This window comes from Chenopodium quinoa, unplaced genomic scaffold (genome assembly GCF_001683475.1).
Source record: "Chenopodium quinoa cultivar QQ74 unplaced genomic scaffold, ASM168347v1, whole genome shotgun sequence".
Taxonomy (NCBI): domain Eukaryota; kingdom Viridiplantae; phylum Streptophyta; class Magnoliopsida; order Caryophyllales; family Amaranthaceae; genus Chenopodium; species Chenopodium quinoa.
This window is the reverse complement of record NW_018742817.1, coordinates 2,675,209-2,695,416: the sequence shown is the minus strand read 5'-3', so window position 1 is coordinate 2,695,416 and position 20,208 is coordinate 2,675,209. Positions and strand designations below refer to the sequence as shown.

Below are 20,208 nucleotides of genomic sequence, written 5' to 3'. Positions count from 1 at the left end.
AAAGTAGAAACTAAGGCAAAAACAAAGACGAGGAAGAAATAACTTACTACAACAATGGAGGAACACGAGCGTTTGGAAGAGAAAGGACAAAGAGCGAAAATTTTGAAATGACAAGAGTAATGAAGAAGGGAAGATGAAAGGTAAAAGGAGTAAAAAAAATAAGTGAAAAGGGGGGACAGTGAAATTAATACGGAATAAATGGGCGGTTAGACACAAGGCAAAACCAAACCGCCATGTCACTTCAGTAAAATCAAACTGACAGCCCGGATCGTCAACACATGTCCCATTCATGGAAATACGGTTCCCACCCTAAAAAAAAAACTTCAGCTGGAATGATCGAAATTCCTCTCCGCGAGCTCGTCATTTCTCAGATTTTAGCGGGAGTGATCGAAATTCCTCTTTACATGCTCGTCATTTCTCAAACTTAAGCGGGAGTGATTGAAATTCCTCTCTACATGCTCGTCGTTTCTCAAACTTCAGCGGGAGTGATCGAAATTCCTCTCCGCGAGCTTGTCATTTCTTAGAAACAGAATTATCTTTGACATACAGATAGTGCCACAACACAACTACCAAGAATAGAACCTGACCTCCCAAGTCTCTAGGCCGCATCAATACCCTAGAGACTTGAGGGGCTAGGAGTGTACAAGTTAATTCAGCCGGTCGATCCATTGAGCCACGACCGGTAAGGCTACACGCTCAGAACATCTGGCATGAATAAACCTCACGCCATCTCTTGAGGGGCTAGTTGTAGGGGATAGCTCCTGCTGAGCTATTCCTTCTAGCTAGGCTCAGTTAAGAAGACGGTACTTGCATATAAAGAGTCAACATGAGTGACCTCATACCACCTCTTGAAGGGCTAGTTGTATAGGATAGCTCCCGCTGAACTATCGCCCAGCCCCCAGGGTGCGCACTCACTGCCGAGAAGGCAATTAAAGAAGGCTCATTACCTTGGTGGAGTCAACCCGCAGGGCTGACCAAGCTGAACTCTCCATGAAGAAGATGGTACGCCTATAAATAGAGGGTAAAGTACAACGGAAAAGAGGTTAGACACTGAAGTTATTATACTATCTATATCTCTCTAAGTACACTTTCTCTCTCTAAACACTCTCTAACATAAGCTTCGGAGGGGGGTTCCTCGAGCCACCCCCGAGGGCAGTTTACGTGTGCTGCCTTGTGTAGGTTGTTGACGGGACCCAGCTTACCCAGCAGAACCCTTGGATCCATACCTGGAACAACTCGGGTTTTGGTCGGACCTCGCTAACCTCGAGGTAGCGGACCTAAAAGTCGTTAGTTGTTTTTGCGGGTGGATTTCTGTCGGAGGCTCTCGAGTTTTCGGGGCTAAGCTTTCGTGTAAGAGCCCAATTTGTGGGGCGAAGCACGCGACAAAGGTATATTTCCTATTTTGCCCTTTTGTGTTTATTTTATGCATTAGTGATATTATTTATTGTGAGCTTAATCCTTGGCTCGGGTTTTTTCCGCGGTGAGTGGGACTCACCAAACCCCAACAGCGGTATCGGAGCCCCGCTCGTTTATTTTTAATTACCATATTTTTCAACGTATTTTTATGGCTTAATTTTTCTGGTTTTAAGTTACTAATTAGATTGGTAGCTCGTATTATCCATTTTAACCTCGTATTAGAGCTGACTTTAGCTCCTAAACCCAGATTTCGACCCAAAAATAGTGAAATTTAGGTGGAAAAGTCGTTCTGGAAATGGTTTTTTTTCCTTTTAGGCTTGGTTTTTAGCCAAAAAAACGACCAGAAATTCAATTTTGGAAGGATTTTTCGTTTTTATGAAAAAATTTAAGTCTTTCGATCCTTGAAAATTAATTGCACATTTATGGTGGTTATGTAATTGGTTCAATACATATTTTATATGTAATTTTAAACCTCTTTAGGCATGATTACTTGGTGGTAATTTGTGTTTGAAAGCTTGGTTTTATTTTTCACATAATTGCAAATTAATCGCATTATGTGTGAATTATTTTGTTTTTGAGGCTTCTAAAGTGCTAAAGATTCAATCTTTAATTGTGTTAAGTGATTGAAACTTTAAAAGCTACAAAATTCCATGAATTTTATGTTGAACTTTGTTGTTTTAATCATTTTTGGTTGATTGGAAACATAAAGTTTCAACTTTGTGATAGAAATTTGTTTATCTTCATATTGGAAGATATAATTTTTTTCAAGGATTCACAATTGTTAGTAGTTGGATTTTTTCATTTGAACATTTTCATATTTTTCAACTCCTTCTTACTTTGTCAAAATCTCAAGATTAATTTAAATCGATTAAATTAATAATGAGAAATTGCCTTATTTATTTTGTTGCACCAAGTTAAACAAATTTAATTAAAGAATGGTTCTTGAGGATTATTTTGGTTGAATGCACCTTGATAAATTTTATATAAGTTAGACTTGTTTAAACTTTCAATTTTTTCTCATTTAATTAGTTCTAAAATTAATTTAGAATTACTAAATATGTCACGCGAAATTGGGATTGAAATCCCGAGGCTATGGCATGCAAAACGAGGCAAGAACATCACTTGGCTAGCCGGGCTGCATAGCAGCCCGCATGTGGCTGCCAAGGATGCTGCATGTACTTGCGCACAAGCCATGTGCGTGGCTGCTGCTTGCTGCCAGCAGCATGGCGTGCCAGCAAGCACCAAGCAGCAGCACGGCGCAACAACAACATGATGATGTGCGCGCTGTGCATGCTGCCTAGCTTGGCTGGTCGTGGCTGGTGCAAGCTTAAGCACCATGGTGCGTGGCTTGGGGCTTGGTGTGATAAGGCAAGAAGCCTTAGTGCGTGTGCCTCGCACCAAGCAACCCGTAGCAACACTACTAGGTGTAAGCCTAGCTAGTGCTACGAAGGGTGGTCGAGGAACATGCACCAAGCCGCATTGTCTGAGTTACTAGATGACTTTGGTTTTCATATGGCATGCGCCACTTGAGTGCTGTCGGCTTTGTGCTTGCTTGTTTTCCGTTTTATTTATTTTAATTAATCTTGTTTATTTTAATTAACATTTTTGAGGCTAGGCCTCGGTTTTGAGCGGCATTGGCAAAATTTATGATTTCAAATTTTGGGTTCTACCGGCTTAATTAATTGGATTAATTAATATGGATGCGGAATTTAGTGGGAGCTTCAATTATTAATTACGTCAATTACATAATCGGTTAAAAAACTTTGACTAGTTTTAATTAGGCGTGTGTAGGGAATATTTCAAGCGTTAATCCTCTAGCTTGAACCCCACTGTGATCATACACTAAAGTATGGTGGCGTCCAAAGGGAAAGAAGATAGAGCAAAAGAGTCGCCAACAAGTTTTAGGAACTTGTAAACCGTTCACAGGGTGAAGGTTACACTCCTTAACAATCCAAGAGATCGTCAACTCCAATAATGTCTTGAACCAAAATAGGGTTCGAGGATGAGGGTACAAATCCAACCTAAAAGAGATTGAACCACTACTACAAAAAATGCCTAAGAGACCTGTTAAAATAGGCCTAAGAGACCTTCTTAGAGGAGGTCTCTAGCTCACAAGTCTCTTTGGTAAAGAGACATGTTCAATAGAATAGGTTTCTTTGTGATTACTTAGAGACCTAATAAGTGTGACAACAGGTCTCTTTGAGCGTAATTAAAATACCAATTTAAGGAGAAAAACAGACCTGTTGTGTAACAGGACAGGTCTCTTTGGTGGGTACCAAAGAGACATGTTGTGTTACATAACAGGTCTCTTTCTTTCTTTCTTTTTTTAAAAAAAATTCCCATGATATATTTATCACGGGTATTAAATTTTGAAATATAATTATTTGAATTTTATTACTATACTATAATTGGCAAAAAAAAAAAAGTAAATTACAAAAGGAATCTTGTAAAGAAACTTACATAAACTTAATATTGAAGTTTACAATTATTAAATTACAACATGAACAGTACAAGTACAGAAACTTGTTAGAAATAATCTACAACTATGAACTTATTGAAATAATTAATAAGTAGTAGTTTACAAAATTTTACAAGCATAAACTCCATACATTATAGCATATACTCCATACATTAATAGTATAACTTGTAGACGTCAAAATCTGTCCAATGATATAAATTATGCAAATAAGTTAGTCAATTAAAACTTAAAAGAGAATAAGCAACTCAGGACAAATTTGTGAGGTAAAATTTAATCAACTAATAAGAACATAAGAAAATTACAAAGAGTAGCTCTGCACACGTATACCAAATGGATTCATGAGTGGTTCTAGTAGGTCACCAGTACGTAGGATCATAAGATGGGAACTGGACTGCTTTTTTAATCACACCATTATATCCTTTGAAAACCTATAAAGGGACAAATAAGGTGTTGTTTAACAAATAGTTATTAGATATAACTAGTAATAAGTGATTTGGAACAATAAAGTACTAATTTGGAGTGTAGATTAAAACAGCATTAATACACACATACAACTATACTAGTCAAGAACACCAAGTTATTATTAAAGCGAACATGTAACTCAGACTTGATGAAAGGGGGGTCTCGATTGTATGCTTTGTGGGCTAAGAAAAATAATAACTGCTTCATTGGTACCATTGCCAGCCATATACTAGCAATAAATTCATTCCTTAAACTTGGAACCACATAGTAAAATGACCTTAAAGCTGGTATACCACCTGGAACCTCCTTAGTGTGTCATCAATAGTGATATACCACCTAATCTTACAAGCTCTTCACAAATCTATATAGCTAGTTTAATATTCCACCCTATGATAGTTTGATGTCACCCCAATGATAATCATTATCTATTTTTTTCATTCTGTTACATACCAATATTTCCTCAAATTTTACAACACCACAATTATCTTTTCTTCATACTAATTAATCTGTACTTGCAAAAGATCAGTGCAAGTAGTAAAGACTTAAGACAAACTACGAATTTTACAGTATATGTGTCACAGAATATCAAAGTAAATAGAAAAATCAATGAGAAATCTTGGAACCTTTCAATAAACTAATGAAATGGAGGATTAAGGATGTTATAAGACAATTAAGGATGTTATAAGACAGTTAAGGATGTAGGTCGTAGAAAGATCAAGGAACTTCATTCATACTACAAAATTAAGGATTTATAATTGAGATAAGCAATGTAGCAGCTATACTCATTACACACAACAATCAAACAGAAAGAGCTAGAGTATAGACATATATCCTGGACAAGTGTACAGATATGATAGCATTCACATCAATGACAACAAATACAAGTATAAACATTTGAAAACCAATTGGGCAGATAAAATTTAACCAGCTCATAGAAGCATAAGAGAATTACGAAGAGTACCTCTCGGCGCAACGAATACCAGATGATTTAATGGGTGGTTCTAGTAGGATCATAAGATGGGAATCGGACTGCTTTTTCAATCACACCATTATATCCTTAGAAAAACTATAAAAGGACAATAAGGTGTTGTTTTACAAATACTCCATAAGTATTAGATATAACTAGTTTGGAGTCTAGATTTTAGTTGCATTAATATATATAAACATACAACTATATGAGTCTTGCTATAAAGTCTTTAACATTTGCCTAAAATCAATAATAATAAAACCACTATATTAGCAATCGAAGAACAATTCTAGGTTCACTATTGTGACTCCTAAAAACTCAACATTTACACAAATTTATAGTGAAAATATACTTCAATAATCTATTGAAAAAACAATTGATTATAAAGCATAGACAAATTTGTAATTAAATGATTATATTCCAAAAAAAAAACAAGTATAATGATAATGCAAAAATCGACACCATAAACAAAAACACTCAATGAAAAAGATGAGATAAAAGTACCAGCATTCAATATTAGATAATTTGGTTTAGTATTACCTCTGAATTAATTGAAGAAAATAAGATCACTTACATTGATGAAATGGGGAAATTTTAAAACTAGGGTTTAATAGAAAATGGAAACAAACCATAAAGAGCATTGTTATGGTGGCCAACGCGATTTGTCGGGGACAAATTCAAATTGCCTATATGCTTTTTTTCCTGAAACGACGTCTTGAAGGGCGGTGATGACAACGGAGATAGAAAGTGGCCTCTTAAAGTACGAATGAATTCCAGATCTGATGAAGAGCGACGATTATAGGTTGGAAGTATTGGGGCTTCTTGACTCCGCTTATGGCTAGAGCTAACTTTCGTAGTGCTTCTTGCAATAACGGAGGAAGAAAGTGGAAGAGGAAGACAGAGAAAGAGTTGAAATCAAAGGAAGGGGAATGCAGCGATTTAATTAAGGTGAGAAAAGGATAGAGCGAGAAAGAGGAGATGAAAGAATGAATGAGAAAGAGTGAGAGTCGATTTAAAAGAGTGTTGGGCCCCCACAAACATAAGAGACCTGTTATGATAAACAACAGGTCTCATATGTCCTTCCCTATTTCTCCTTTGAAAGCATGATAGGCTCTTTGACAAATAAGAGACCTATTATCTCAAATAGTAGGTCTCTTATATCAAAGAGACCTGTTATATCAGCCAACAGGTCTCTTATTACAGGTCTTTTTGGCTATTTTTGTAGTAGTGAACCTGCCCTTATAATAGGCCTCTACTTTATTCTGATTGTATTCATGTGCGCTTTCTGACTAACATACAATCAATAGGTTTACCCTAAACCTGTTAATCTATGTTGGTTGAATATTAATGCACAAATAAATCTATTATTGGCAATCACTTGAATTATAATCATATTAACCCTAAACAAGATTATTAATTATCTTATTAAGCGTGATTATAAGTACAAATTCCCTTTAAACATGCATAAAGAGGTGTGATCAAGCAATAACAATAAAAATAATCAAGCAACATAATATAAATAATCATAATAACCATAATTATCATAATAATCATGATAATCTTCATAATAACAAATTATAATAATCATGTTAAAGCATAACAATAGCAAGTTCCTAGGCATGAAACTAACAAGATTAATAACATACCCTAGCAGGTCACTAAGCATAAAGATCAAAGCTTTAACCCTAACATGATACTATTAGGAAAGACAATAAAAGGCATCATACTTTTAATCATACTTGATATTAAAGTTACCCTAGACATGATACTAGGAATATCATAATAACAACCTAAGCATGAACTCTATATCATAACATCAATGAAGTCCACTAAAATACTTACTTTGATGCCTCGTACCTCTTTCTAATGACAAAATACACACGTTAGTAACTTCAAGGAAAATAATAAACAAAACAATTAAATCAAATAATTGAAAGAGAGATTTGGGACCAAACTCTCAGAAATTAAACCTTTCACGTCTAGGGTGAAGGCAAATTCGAATATGGCTAGGTGCATCTAGATTTAATGAATGCGGAATTTTGTATTTGAGAAAGCTAGTTTAGAAAAGAGAGAGAGAGAATTGGTAGATTGTAGATGAATGTCGATGAATGAAAACGGAGTTTTTACGACGTTATTTATAAAGAAAATCAGCCAAAAAGATAAAATATCAAAACAGAGTTCTGGCGCACAAAAAATCTGATTAGCGCCAACGCTGGCTATTGGCGCCAAACGCCAACATTAGCGCCAGGCGCCAATGCTAGCGCCAGGCTCCATGCGTAGCGCCAGGCGCTACAACTGGCGTTTGGCGCTGATCTGGAAATTCACGCGTTTTCTTAAAATCAGATAAAATTTCCCGTACATGAGGATAAAATCGTATTTTTCTCAAAAAATGTTCTTTGATTTCAATTAAAACTCTAAAAAGTCAACAAAAGTCATTTTATCAATGCTAATTGGATTAGGAATGAAAAGAACCTTCTAGAAGAATCTAGAAGACTAAAACCATTCCTAATGCCCTCCCCTAGATCATTGGGCCGCATATAAGGCTCAAAACCGGGCCCAATTCAGTAAATTGGCCATAACTTCCTCAATATTCATCGGAATTAGGCTTATATTATATCGTCGGAAAGCTCTTGTCATGCCTCATCCAACTACACTACTATTGGACCCATATCATGGACAAACCAAACTAGATTGGCTGTTTTTCTTAAAATAAGTTTTCAAAAATAGAGAGAAGAGAAAAGAAATTAAAACTATACGCAACACTAAACTTTCCACACTTTAACTTCATTCGATTATGATTCGACGTGAAAGGTACTCATCATCGGGTTTGGTTTTGGGGAGACACAAATGAGTGTCTACAGAAGCCCCCACTTTAACTTAGTTTGGAGAAACGTAAGTTTCGAAAACAAAACACTACGTGAAAATATGAAATTTGCATCGGTTCAAACCCGGCCTAAGCCACCGGTTTGAACCGATGCCAATGTGGGGGGTGCCAAAAGTGGTTTAATAAGGCACCGGTTCAAACCGGTGCCAAAAATTGGAAATGGCACCGGTTTACCGGTGCCAAAAATGGCCAAGAAAAATTATTTTGTTGTTTTTGGCACCGGTTAACCGGTGCCAAAAATGCCCAAAAATATTTTTTTTTGTTTTGTTTTTTCCAGCAAATTTGCGACATATCAACAAGAATCGAAAATTTGCAATATATCAACAAGAATCGAAAATTTGCAACATATCAACAAGAATCGAAAATTTGCAATATATGATGAAAAAAAAATTACAACATATAAAAACTTTGATTACAGCATATAAAAGAAAAATTACAATATAAATTTAAAAAAAAAATTACAATATAAATTCAAAAAAAAAAAAAAAAAAATCATTCATTCTTGCTTGTATCTTGCTTCTTCGATTTCAGATCTAAATAACATACCTGCACCAATTAAAAAAAAAATCGATTAATATAATTAAACTTCGAAAGAAAAAGCCCAGAAATTTAATCCCAAAAATTGAAAAAAAATTCAAACCCAGAAAAAATTAAAACCCAGAAAAAAAAACTTGAAATCGAAAAAAAACAAATTTTCGAATAAACCCAGAAAACAAAAAAAATTGAAATCGAAAAGAACCAGAAAAAAAATTAAAATAAAAAAAACCAATGCAAAAATTAAAATTAGAATAAACCCGAAAATTGGAAAAAATTAAAATAAAAAAATCCAATGCAAAAAAATTAAATCGAATAAACCCAGAAATTGGAAAAAATTAAAATAAAAAAAACCAATGCAAAAAAAATTAAAAATCGAAAAAAAATTAAAATCGGTGTTCGAAAAACCCATAACCAAAAAAATAATTGAAATCGAAAATAAATCCGATTTAAATCTGAAAAAAAAATCAAAATTGAAATTGATTAAAATAAAATATATTAAAAATTCGATTCAAATTAAAATCGATTTAAATTTAAAAAAAAAACCCAAAAATTCGATTGAAATCAAAACAATAACCCAGAAATTTGATTGAAATCGATCTAACCAATAACCCAGAAAAAATAAAAGAATTTAAATCGATTAAAAAATAAATTAAAACATAAACCCAGAAAATTAAAACAAAACCCATAAATTCCCTCACAAATCGGTGTTGCATGTGGTCTTCAAAAACCCAGAAAATCGAGATGTTGCATGTTGCATGTGGTCTTCAAAAACCCAGAAAATCGAGATGTTGCATGTGTTCTTTGTGATTGTGAGGGAGAAGGAGATTGAAAAATTAAAGAGAATTAGAAGGAGAAGAAGAAGATCGAGAAAGATAAATAGAAATAAAACTGGTTCAGTTAGAGGAGAAGGAGATCGAGAACGGAGAAAGAGGAGGAGATGAGAGGAGAGAGAAAGAGAAAGAAGATGAGAGGAGTAGTTTTAGGGTTGGGGTGGATACGTGGGTTTTAAAGGACCGTTTTTTTTTTTTTTTTTTTTTTTTTTTTTTTTTTGGCTCTGGTTCAAAATGGCATCGGTTCAAACCGGTGGCCTATTTGTTTTTGGCATCGGTTTGAAGTGAACCGGTGCCTTTTACTCTGGTTCAGTTTCCCACCAATTTTGTAGGCCATTTTTGGCACCGGTTTGGACTGAACCGGTGCCAATTAGGGGGTGCCTTTTTGATATTTTCTACTAGTGAAAGTCAAAGTATCGATAGGGACGGAGAATGATTCAGAACGTTCTGCGATCCTAAATCACTCTTGTAATGCCGATACCTGCAAACTAGCGTTAGTCAAACAGATAAAAGAGTTAAGAAACGCGTATCTTGCACCGTCGAGCACACGTATCTGAAGGTAACCGATTTGTTGTCGCATTGCCGTTGTTTTGATGACCTCCTGCCTAGAGAATGCCATCCTGCTTAAAAACTGCTACGCTTGTAACTGCTTCCAATATTGAAGATTGCTTTGCTTGAAACGATCCTCCTCCGCTTTGATAATATTCCACGTCCAAGGGAATACTATCGAAGATTGCTTCGCTTGAAACAATCCTCTTCCGCTATGATAATATTCCACGTCCAAGCGAATACCATCGAAGATAACTTCGCTTGAAATCATCCCCTTCTGCTATGATAATACTCCACGTCCAAGGGAATACTATCGAAGATAACTTCGCTTGAAATCATCCCCTTCCGCTTTATGACCATCTTCCACGTCTAAGGGAACACGATCAAAGACAACTTCGCTTGAAATCACCTTCAGTTGCTTTTTGACAACTTTCCACAATCTATGAAATGCCGTCAAAGATATCCTCGCTTGAAGCTATCCTCATTTGTTGCGATAAATTTCCAAGGAAATTACCAAAGATCTCCGCTTATTGATCTTTAAAAGCTTGCTTGAACTTTGCTTCCGTTATGCCAGTACTTCGGCGCTCTTGTTGCTTTTGAACCTGTACGTTGGTGCCTTTTGCGAATGAACCACTATGTCGGTGCCTTTTGTTAATGAGCCAATGCTTAGGCGCTTTAAGCTAAGTGAGACGATCTTTCATCAAGTCGATCACTTTATGCAATCAAGTCGATTAAAAATCGTGTCAAATTGCTTTGAGGGGCTAACTGGCGTACCAAGGAACCCAAAACATATTGCAAAAAATTAGAACAACCTCACTGAGTGGCTAAACATTCTGGCGCCGCTGAAAACACATCAGCGCCACATAACAGGCTATAGCGCCAGACGCCAAGCCTATCTGTTGACGCCAAGGTCTATTGCTTGGCGCCAGAATAGGGTATTCTTTAAATACCCCTTTCTTCTTCATTTTCGCTGCTGCTCGGTTAGCTGCTCAGTATTCTGCCGAGCGTCGCTATTTCTTGGGGACTTATGGAGCGACTGCATACCTTGGAGAGAGGGTTGCTAGACAGCATTCCTCCGATATTTTTGTCGTTCCTGCTCCTCCACCACGTCACATGTTTAACGCCGCGAGGTTGTTGAGCATGTCAGAGGGAGCCGGTACCCCTTGGCGATCTTGCACGATCCTTGGGCGATGCTATGCGAAGGAGCTACGACCGTTGTTAGCTCCAGTCTTGTACCGGCTGAGGATGTGGCGGTACAACTTTTCAGCTTTTATCTTTCGATAAGTAGCCCCCAAGTAATGCTTTACTGACTTTGTTTTTCTTTATTAGGACGATGCTGCTGAGTACGTGCCACCCCGTATGTCTATCCATTACCAAGGGATATATGGGCCGATTGAGGCGATGATTCCTCCGGCTCCTGAGGACGAGCGCTTCGTAGAGCGGTCGATTCCACGCCACCAGACTCGGGTAAGCTTATTTATTTGCAACTTTTGTCCATATATTTCATGCATGTTTACTGACCTATTTCTTTGGCAGTTCTCGCGCGAGGTGGTTTCGGCGATAACACGATGTATAGATGCCTTCCAGAGCCAACTTGTCCGGATGAGGAACGTGGCTACCTGCCGTCGAGACGACGCCGTTCAGGAGGTAGTCTTTCTTTAATATGTTTTTGCACTACCGCTTCGATTTTTCCTTGTTTCTGATTTTAATTCTCTTTTGGAGGGTCAACATATTCCTTCTCGTACCCGCACGAGACCTGAGGTGCGGAGGGATCCAGCGAGGTCTAGCTCGCGACGTCGCCGTACTACTCGAGGAAGTAGGGGTGGTCATTCTGAGGTTGCCCGTACTGATATGGTAGAGGGCTCAGGTTCCTCCTCTAAGGGTGCTCATGTTGCGACGATATGCCAGGGAGAGGCTACCTCTTCTCTTAGAGGTGGTGGGATGTACGAGGTTGGCTCGTCATCGCAGCAGCCTCCGCAGCCTCAGCCACAGGTTGATCTTCGGTGGACTGGTCCCACGTTGAGTTTCCTCCTCCTGCGGAGACCATAGCTGATACCGGAGCTGGAGTAGGCGGAGAGGTTACTCCTCGTACGGCGGAGTTTTATGCGATGATGGGTTTACCTCCCCCGGCGCCGTAGTTTGTACATGTGCCTTTTATAATTTATTTGACTTTGTATAGAACTTTGCCTTTTAAATAGACTCATTTTTTAGACATACTTTGTATATACATAATATTATGAGTTTATTATTTATCATGTTTTTTCATTTTTTATTATTATCATTATTATCTGCATGTTTGTGTGTGCAAGAAAGTGTGACAAGTAATTTTACGCAAAAATTCCGTCATTTTTTTTAGTATTGATGGAGGGTATCCGACTTTCTCCCCTAAAAAGAAAAAATGAAAAAAGGAAGAATCAAATAAAATATTGGGTTTATAAAAACTTGGAAATTAAGCTAAATAAAATCTCAAACAAAAACAATAATATAATTAATATAATAGCTATATTAACAAGGAATAAAAATATGGTTAGAAAAAGATAAGGAAGCCGTAAAGTCAATGGCAGACTCGAATTAAGGTAGAAGCGCGGTTTTATAAAGCGCATACGACGAGGAAAATTGGCGCCAGCTGGCGCCACACGTATTGGTGTAGCGCCAGACGCTACACTTAGAGTTTGGTGCAAAGCTTTGGCGTCTGGCGCTAATAGCAGCGTCTGGCGCCAAATAGCGCTGACTCCGTATCCTTTTCAGATTAAAACTGCTCCGATTTCGTGCATAAATAGCCCCCTGCCCAGCCGATTCTTTTCATAAACTCAGCAAATAAAATAATTTTCAGCTTTAGAAAAATAATATCATGTCTCTAGTCACCAAAACTTTTACCTAATACACCCATGAATGGTGTCGGTATCTTAATGCCAAAGAAAGAAAAGAACTAGATGTGTTCCACTTAGGGGGAATTTATGGTATCAAAGGGGTAGATCTTGACTTAGATTTTATTCATACCGCTCTAGAATATTGGGATGTTGATACTCATTGCTTTAGAATAGGGTATGATGAAATTAGCCCTTTGCCGGGAGAATTTGGTGCTATTTTAGGTTTCCCTGCAATAGACCTCATAGTAGTCCCTAGAATAGATGCATATTATTATAAAGACTTTGAACGCTTCTTCAATTTAAAAGAAAGGGATTTATCAAAAATAGTAGATGGCAACATAGTTAACCTGAAAGAATTTGCTCGCCATTATTTTGATAAATCTCACTCCGAATCTTTTAATATTTATAGAAGAAGGGCTTTCTTATTTTGTATGCTTAATCAATTTTTCCTTAGTAGTGGTAAAAATAATGAGGGTCAATCAATTATAACCACCGTACTAGAACAAATTGAATCAGGGAGAAATCCAATGCCATTGATAGTTGGAGAGACTATGATTAGTCTTGATGAATTGAAAAGGAACCCAAAAGCACTGTTTCGAGGTTCTCCAATTTTATTACAAGTAGAAAAATAATATTTTTAATTACAGAAATAAAAAAAATATATTTTTTTATAGTAATAATAATTTATTTGCATTGTAATTTTTACAGATGTGGTCAATCGAAAGGCTAGAATTAATTAGCCCTCCGGACAACATTGAGAAGTACACTCCGAATTGTTTCGTGAGGAGGAAGAAACACTTCTCTAAAATGGGGCGCCATGAATGGAGAAGGGTCTTCAAATCTCGCAATTTTGCTATCAAGTGGGTCGTCCCGTGGTGGAAAATAGAAAGGATGGTTTCTGTCAATAAGCAACCTTTTTGCCGTCTTCCAAGTTTGTCCTGTATGACTTATTACTTTCCCTGCAGGGTAAAAAGACAATACGACCTTCTTCAGAATATTCCTTCCGGAGATCTTCGTCCTCCCTACGAGTACCCTGTTTCCCAGGAAGTAGACATATTTGATGTTTATTAGAGTGCCAGACCTCTATTGGAAGTAATTACCCAAAAGGTTCCTCCTTCTTTTCCCAATAATGTGAAGAAGTGGCTGCTGAAGAAACCTTCAAAGGACTTGAAGAAAAATCAGGGTAAAACTGATGTGAAGAGTCGTCTAGGTGCCAAGGTGGTTCCTGTTAGGGAACGCTTAGGTGAAAGAATTGAATTCAAAACACCTGCAATGCCTAGGAGGAAAAGTACTACACAAGATAAGGGGAAAAGGATAGCTGACACCACAGAGAAAAACGCTAGGGTAGAAAAGAAGAATGGAGTCCTAGGTGAAGGGGAAACTATCTACTCTAAGATTGAATGTAGGTCCACTAAAGGATGCCTACTACCTAAGGTTATGGATGAGGAGGAGGAGACAGACAAAAATTGGAAAAGGGCTAGGAAAGAAAAGGAAGATTAGGAGCATTGCTTAATTTCCAATTATTAGACTTAGTTTATATTTTTATTTAAAGTTAATTTATTTCAGCTTTATTAAAATTCCATCAATAATGTAATTTTATTTTATTAATGAAATTTCAGCTTTTAATTAATTATTTACTTAAAATTTATTTATTAAAGCAATGAAGACCGAAAAAAATTATTTTTCCAGAAATTCTTCGAGTACGGAAGTTGAAATTTTTTCGAAAAACACCGAAATATTCCCAGAATTTAAACTGTGAATTGGCACCACCTATCTGCGATTGGCGCCGGCCACGGCAGTCTGGCGTCAGGCGATGGTGTCGTCGTTTGGCGCTAATGGTCGTCGGCTGGCGCTATTGCTCAACTTCTGGCGATGGAACATTTTCCGTGAAGCCGATATTTCGCCAATCTTCCGTCGAATTTTTAATTAATTCTGGGACGCGAGATTTTTGGAAAATAAAGTGGCCGCACCCGTAAAGGGTTGCCTATGTATCTTTTCTTAAGGAATCAGGCCAATCGTAGCTCTCTTGAGTATCCTACTCAAGTAATTATGGGTAGTATTTCTTAAGTTGGTCAAGATTTGTCATGTTCCAGAACTTATTGCCATCCATATCAGTTAGTTTTGCTACACCTCCTGACAGGATTGTTTTGACAATGTAGGGGCCAGACCAATTAGGTCTAAATTTTCCCCTTCGATCTAAAACATTTTTCCTTAATGCTATTAACACCAAGTCTCCTACTTTGATGTTACTTGTCTTGACCTTCTTATTAAAATGCCTAGCCATACGAGTTTGATAACACTGAGTGTGATGTAGAGCTTCTAGTCGTTTTTCATCGAGTAGAATTAATTCTTCATATCTTGCCCTAGTCCATTCAACTTCATCGATTTTACTCTCTAATGCAATACGTAAAGATGGAATTTCTAGTTCGACAGGTTGTACGGCATCCATTCCATATACTAAGGAAAACAGCGTATTTCCTGTTGATGTGCGAATTGACGTGCGGTAACCCCACGATGTGAAGTGAAGTTTGTCAGGCCAATCCTTATAATTTTCTGTCATTTTCTCGATGATAGTCTTTAAATTTTTATTAGATGCCTCGACTGCTCCATTTGCTTGAGGCCTATAGGGGGAAGAATGATGATGTTGAATGCCATATTTTTGTAACAATTCTTCACATTCGGCTTGAAAGTGAGTTCCATTGTCACTTATCATTACATGTGGGACTCCGTATCGACAAATGATATTTCTCTCGATAAAGAGGGCTACATGTTTTGCAATGAGTTTAGCGTATGATTGCGCTTCAACCCACTTTGTGAAGTAATCAATTGCTACTAGTATATATTCGTGGCCTCCTGTTCCTGGGGGAGTGATTTTGTCGATGATGTCAATTCCCCATGTAGAAAATGGCCATGGCAGTGTGTAGGTGTAGGGCAAGGATGGAGGAATATGTTGTAAATTGGCATAGATTTGGCACTTAGGGCATCTTTTTACATATTGATGGCAATCCCTATTCATTGTAGTCCAATAATATCCTTCTCGCATTATTTTTTGGACTAACATTTTGCCATTTATGTGCGTACCACATATTCTTTCGTGGACTATTCTCATTGCTCTTTGTGCATCCCTTTTTTCTACGCATAAGAGAGCTCAACCCTTAGGTACCCTTTTATGTAGCTAGTTGTCTATGAGTACATATTGGGAAGCCAAAAGCCTTAATGCTCGTTTTGCTCTTTTGTCAGCATGGGGAGGGTATTATCCTTTGGTGACATAATTGAGTATATCCGGTTACCACGGTTCTTCTTCTTCTTCTTCTTCTTCTTCTTCTTCTTCTTCTTCTTCTTCTTCTTCTTCTTCTTCTTCTTCTTCTTCTTCTTCTTCTTCTTCTTCTTCTTCTTCTTCTTCTTCTTCGTCTTGAACTACTTCGTCGTCTTCTATAGCCTGGATGTATGCTGGTTTTTGCCTTTTTTCTATAGTTAGAGGTATTTTCTCGATTGTCGTGGGAATCCTAACCATTGAGGCTAGTCTTACCAAGGAATCAACAAATTGATTTTCTTCCCTAGGTAGATATGTGTATTCTACCTTCTCTAACTGATCGGTAAGAGTTTCCAGATAGGTTTGGTAAGGGGCTAAACTTTCGCTCCTTACTTTCCACCTTTTAGATATTTGATTGATAATCAAAGAAGAGTCTCTGAATATCCTTAACCTTTTTACTCCCAATGCCAAAGTTGTTTCAAGGCCTACCACGCATGCTTCATATTCAGCAGCATTGTTGGTAACGTCGAAATCAAGCTTTAAGGAGATTGGAACATGCTTTTCTTTAGGTGATACTAGTAATACTCCAACGCCACATCCCTTTTGGTTTGAGGCTCCTTCGAAGTACAAGGTCCAAGTATCTTCTTCAGTGACCATTAAGTCTTCATCTGGAAATTCATTGTCTTGTATTGGCATCGAGTCTTCTATTGGAAAGTCTGCTAGAAAGTCTGACACCACAGATCCTTTGATAGCTTTTTGTGGCATAAACCGTATATCATACTTGGCTAAATTGACTATCCATCTTGATATGTGTCCATTGAGTGTAGATTTCTCGAATAGATACTTGAGTGGATCTAATCGGGAGACTACGAAGACAGTATGCACTAACATGTAATGTCTTAAATTGGTTGTGGCCCACACCAAGGCGAGGCATAACTTCTCAAGTGGCATATAATGTGCTTCGTATTCGAGCATCTTCTTGCTTAGATAGTAGATTGCGTTTTCTTTGCCTTTTACTTCATGTGCTAGCATACCTCCCATTGTCTCTTTGGTAACTGTCAAATATAACCTAAGAGGTATTCCGGGAAGTGCTGGTGCTAATATGGGAGGATTTGCGAGATAAGATTTGATATTTTCAAAGGCTTTTTGACACTCGTCATCCCATATTACTGGTACATTCTTCTTAAGCTTTTTGAAGATCGGTTAGCATATTGTTGTCAATTTTGATATGAACCTACTTATGTATTGCAATCGGCCGATAAATCCTCGAATCTGTTTCTCGGTTTTGGGCGGTGGCATCGACATGATTGCTTTGATCTTGGTTTGGTCTATCTCTATTCCTCTAGAGCTTATGACATAACCCAAAAGCTTGCCCGAGGTGACTCTAAAAGCACACTTAGATGGGTTCAACCTCATGTTATATTTTCTTAACCTTTCGAAAAAATTTCTTAAGGGTACTTGATGGACTGGACGGTCTTTTGATTTTACAATCATGTTGTCGACATATACTTCAACTTCTTTATGCATCATGTCATGGAGTAAGGCAGTTGCTGCACATTGGTAAGTAGCACCCGCATTTTTCAACTCGAATGGCATTACCGTGTAGAAGTAAGTGCCCCATGTTGTTATGAAAGTTGTTTTCTCCATGTCTTCTTCTTCCATGAGAATCTGGTTGTAACCTGCGTACCCATCCATGAATGAGAGAAGCGCGTGATTTGCCATGTTATCTACCAGAATGTCGATGTGTGGTAAAGGGAAGTCGTCCTTTGGACTTGCCTTATTTAGATCTCGATAGTCGACACACATTCTTACCCTTCCATATTTTTTTGGAACTGGGACGACGTTGGCGACCCATTCAGGGTATTTAGATACCTTGATGAAACCTGCAGTTATTTGTTTTTGGACTTCTTCTTTTATTTTAAGAGCTACGTCGGGTTTCATTCGACGTAACTTTTGTTTTACAGGTTTTATTCATGGAATTAGTGGTATAGTGTGTTGAGCTATTTCTCTATTAATGCCTGGCATATCTTCGTATGACCAAGTGAATACATCGATAAATTCTTTAAGTAAGTTAATTAGATCGGTTCTTTCTTGTTCATTAAGTGTTAATCCGATTTTAACTTCTCTTTTGTTGGTTGAATCATTTTAGATATCAACCGTTTCAGTTTCTTCAATTACCGGTGTTTTCTTTTCGAGTGTTTCCATTGCTTTAATAATTTCTTTGTCTTTTTCATTTTTAGTTAAGCAATGCTCGTCATCTTTGGTTAGAGAAGAACACAAGAAATAAGGAGAAGAAGAAATATTATTATACTCTGAGATCATTATATCAAAGAGTGATATGTCCTCAAGGACTTGATCACTAACTATTCTAGGAGAAGAAATAGAAGGGGAAGGTGTTACTACTAAAGACCTAGAAGACACTATAGGGAGATACTCCGACTCAGACTCAGACTCTGACGACTCTTCAAACATTGGTCCTTGCCCTCTCGTGATGGATATTTTTCTTCCACTTTGAGTAGTCACCTTGACGGTTTTGCGCCACCCTTGTAGTGATCCTTCAGCTGGAGTGATTAGCTTCGAGGGATCGAAGCTTTCGCTTTGTAAGACTGTTTGAATGAGCGAGGAGTTATCTTCTTTGTAAGTTGGTTCATTCTTTTCTCGCCCAAATAGTAATCCCATGACGTTAAAGTCAAAGCATGGGGGTGCTTTCTCCTTATGGAGAGGAGTTGGGATTTCATCTATGAAATAACAATCCAAGAAAATCTCAAATCCCGATTGCCTTATGCCGTTACAACAAATGGCTCGGGAAATAAATTCATGGCATGGATAGTCCTCTCCTTCTTTTATAAACTGACCATTAAGTGTAAGAGGATACTGATCCATTGGGATTGCTTTCTTTTGAGTGCAAGCGTCTCTACGTGCCTTTGATTTTTCCTGGGCTTGCTTGAGATCTTTCCGAATCGATTCGAAACCAAGTCCGAAAGTGTCTAACTTAGGGAGGCCAGGTGACTCCAGCGGTTTTTCCATTCCCTTCTTCTATCCTAGGGTCATCCTAGGAAAATGTCCTTGTTTCTTCATAATGGCATTTACAATCATGTTGGAATGGGGGTCATGGGAAAGAGGGGTCCTTTCATCCTCCTGGATTTAGGAGACTTCTTCGTTAAAGCCCCATAAGTCTTCATCATCCTTGTCGTCCTCCACATTAATGATTGGATTTTCTATAGACTTGATCCTCATAGGCGAAGCATCGATGGTGATAGGAATTCCCCCAACTATAGCTTTTACTTGTTGGTGGAGAGATGAGGGGACGACATTTAGGTCATGAAGCTAAGGGCGTCCGAACAGTAGATTGAACGAAGCTTTAATGTCTACTACATGGAAAGTAGTAACATGTTCTATCGCTCCCGCCGTTATATTCATGGTAATTTTACCAAGAGCTTGACGCCGAGTGTTGTCGTAGTCTCTTATTCCTTGTGTAGACAGAGTTAAATCTTCATCCCTTATGCTTAGCATCCTCGCAGTTTTAAGTGGACAGACGTTGATGGACGATCCGTTGTCTATAAGAGTCATAGGGACCTTCATTCTCTTGCAAACTACCGTGAGGTTCAATTCTTTGTAATGTTTGTCACCTTCCGGAGGTAAATCCTTGTCAGAAAAGGTGATCAAATTGATTGGACTAGGAAGATCACTTGTGAGGAAGTTTGCTAACCCCTCAGGAGTAGTGTCAGAATCTATTCCTATTTTGTCCACGACATTCATTACAGCCAACCTATGTTCTCAAGATGTTGCCAAAAGTTTCCATACGTTCATCTCAACTTTTGTCTTCTTAAACTGCTTAACGATATCATTTTCTTCAATGATAGGAATGGGAACTTGTTGTGTGGTCGGCATAGGTTGTGTTGAAACGGGAGGTTGCATTCTCCCGGATCTTGTGAGGACGTCAATCGATGAGTCTTCTTCA

The 20,208-nt window shown here is 37.7% G+C and overlaps 2 long non-coding RNA genes across 2 annotated transcripts; both read right to left on the bottom strand.

Annotated features, from left to right (window-relative positions):
• Nucleotides 1-3,804: 3,804 nt before the first annotated feature.
• On the bottom strand, nucleotides 3,805-6,364 carry LOC110725905. Its single transcript, XR_002512253.1, has 3 exons — nucleotides 5,954-6,364; nucleotides 4,198-4,323; nucleotides 3,805-4,076 (listed from the first exon to the last, which is right to left on the bottom strand). It is a non-coding gene; the product is annotated as an uncharacterized LOC110725905 (long non-coding RNA).
• A 2,190-nt stretch (nucleotides 6,365-8,554) lies between these two features.
• Nucleotides 8,555-9,643, bottom strand: LOC110725904. Its single transcript, XR_002512252.1, has 2 exons — nucleotides 9,444-9,643; nucleotides 8,555-8,754 (listed from the first exon to the last, which is right to left on the bottom strand). It is a non-coding gene; the product is annotated as an uncharacterized LOC110725904 (long non-coding RNA).
• Between the last annotated feature and the right edge of the window lie 10,565 nt (nucleotides 9,644-20,208).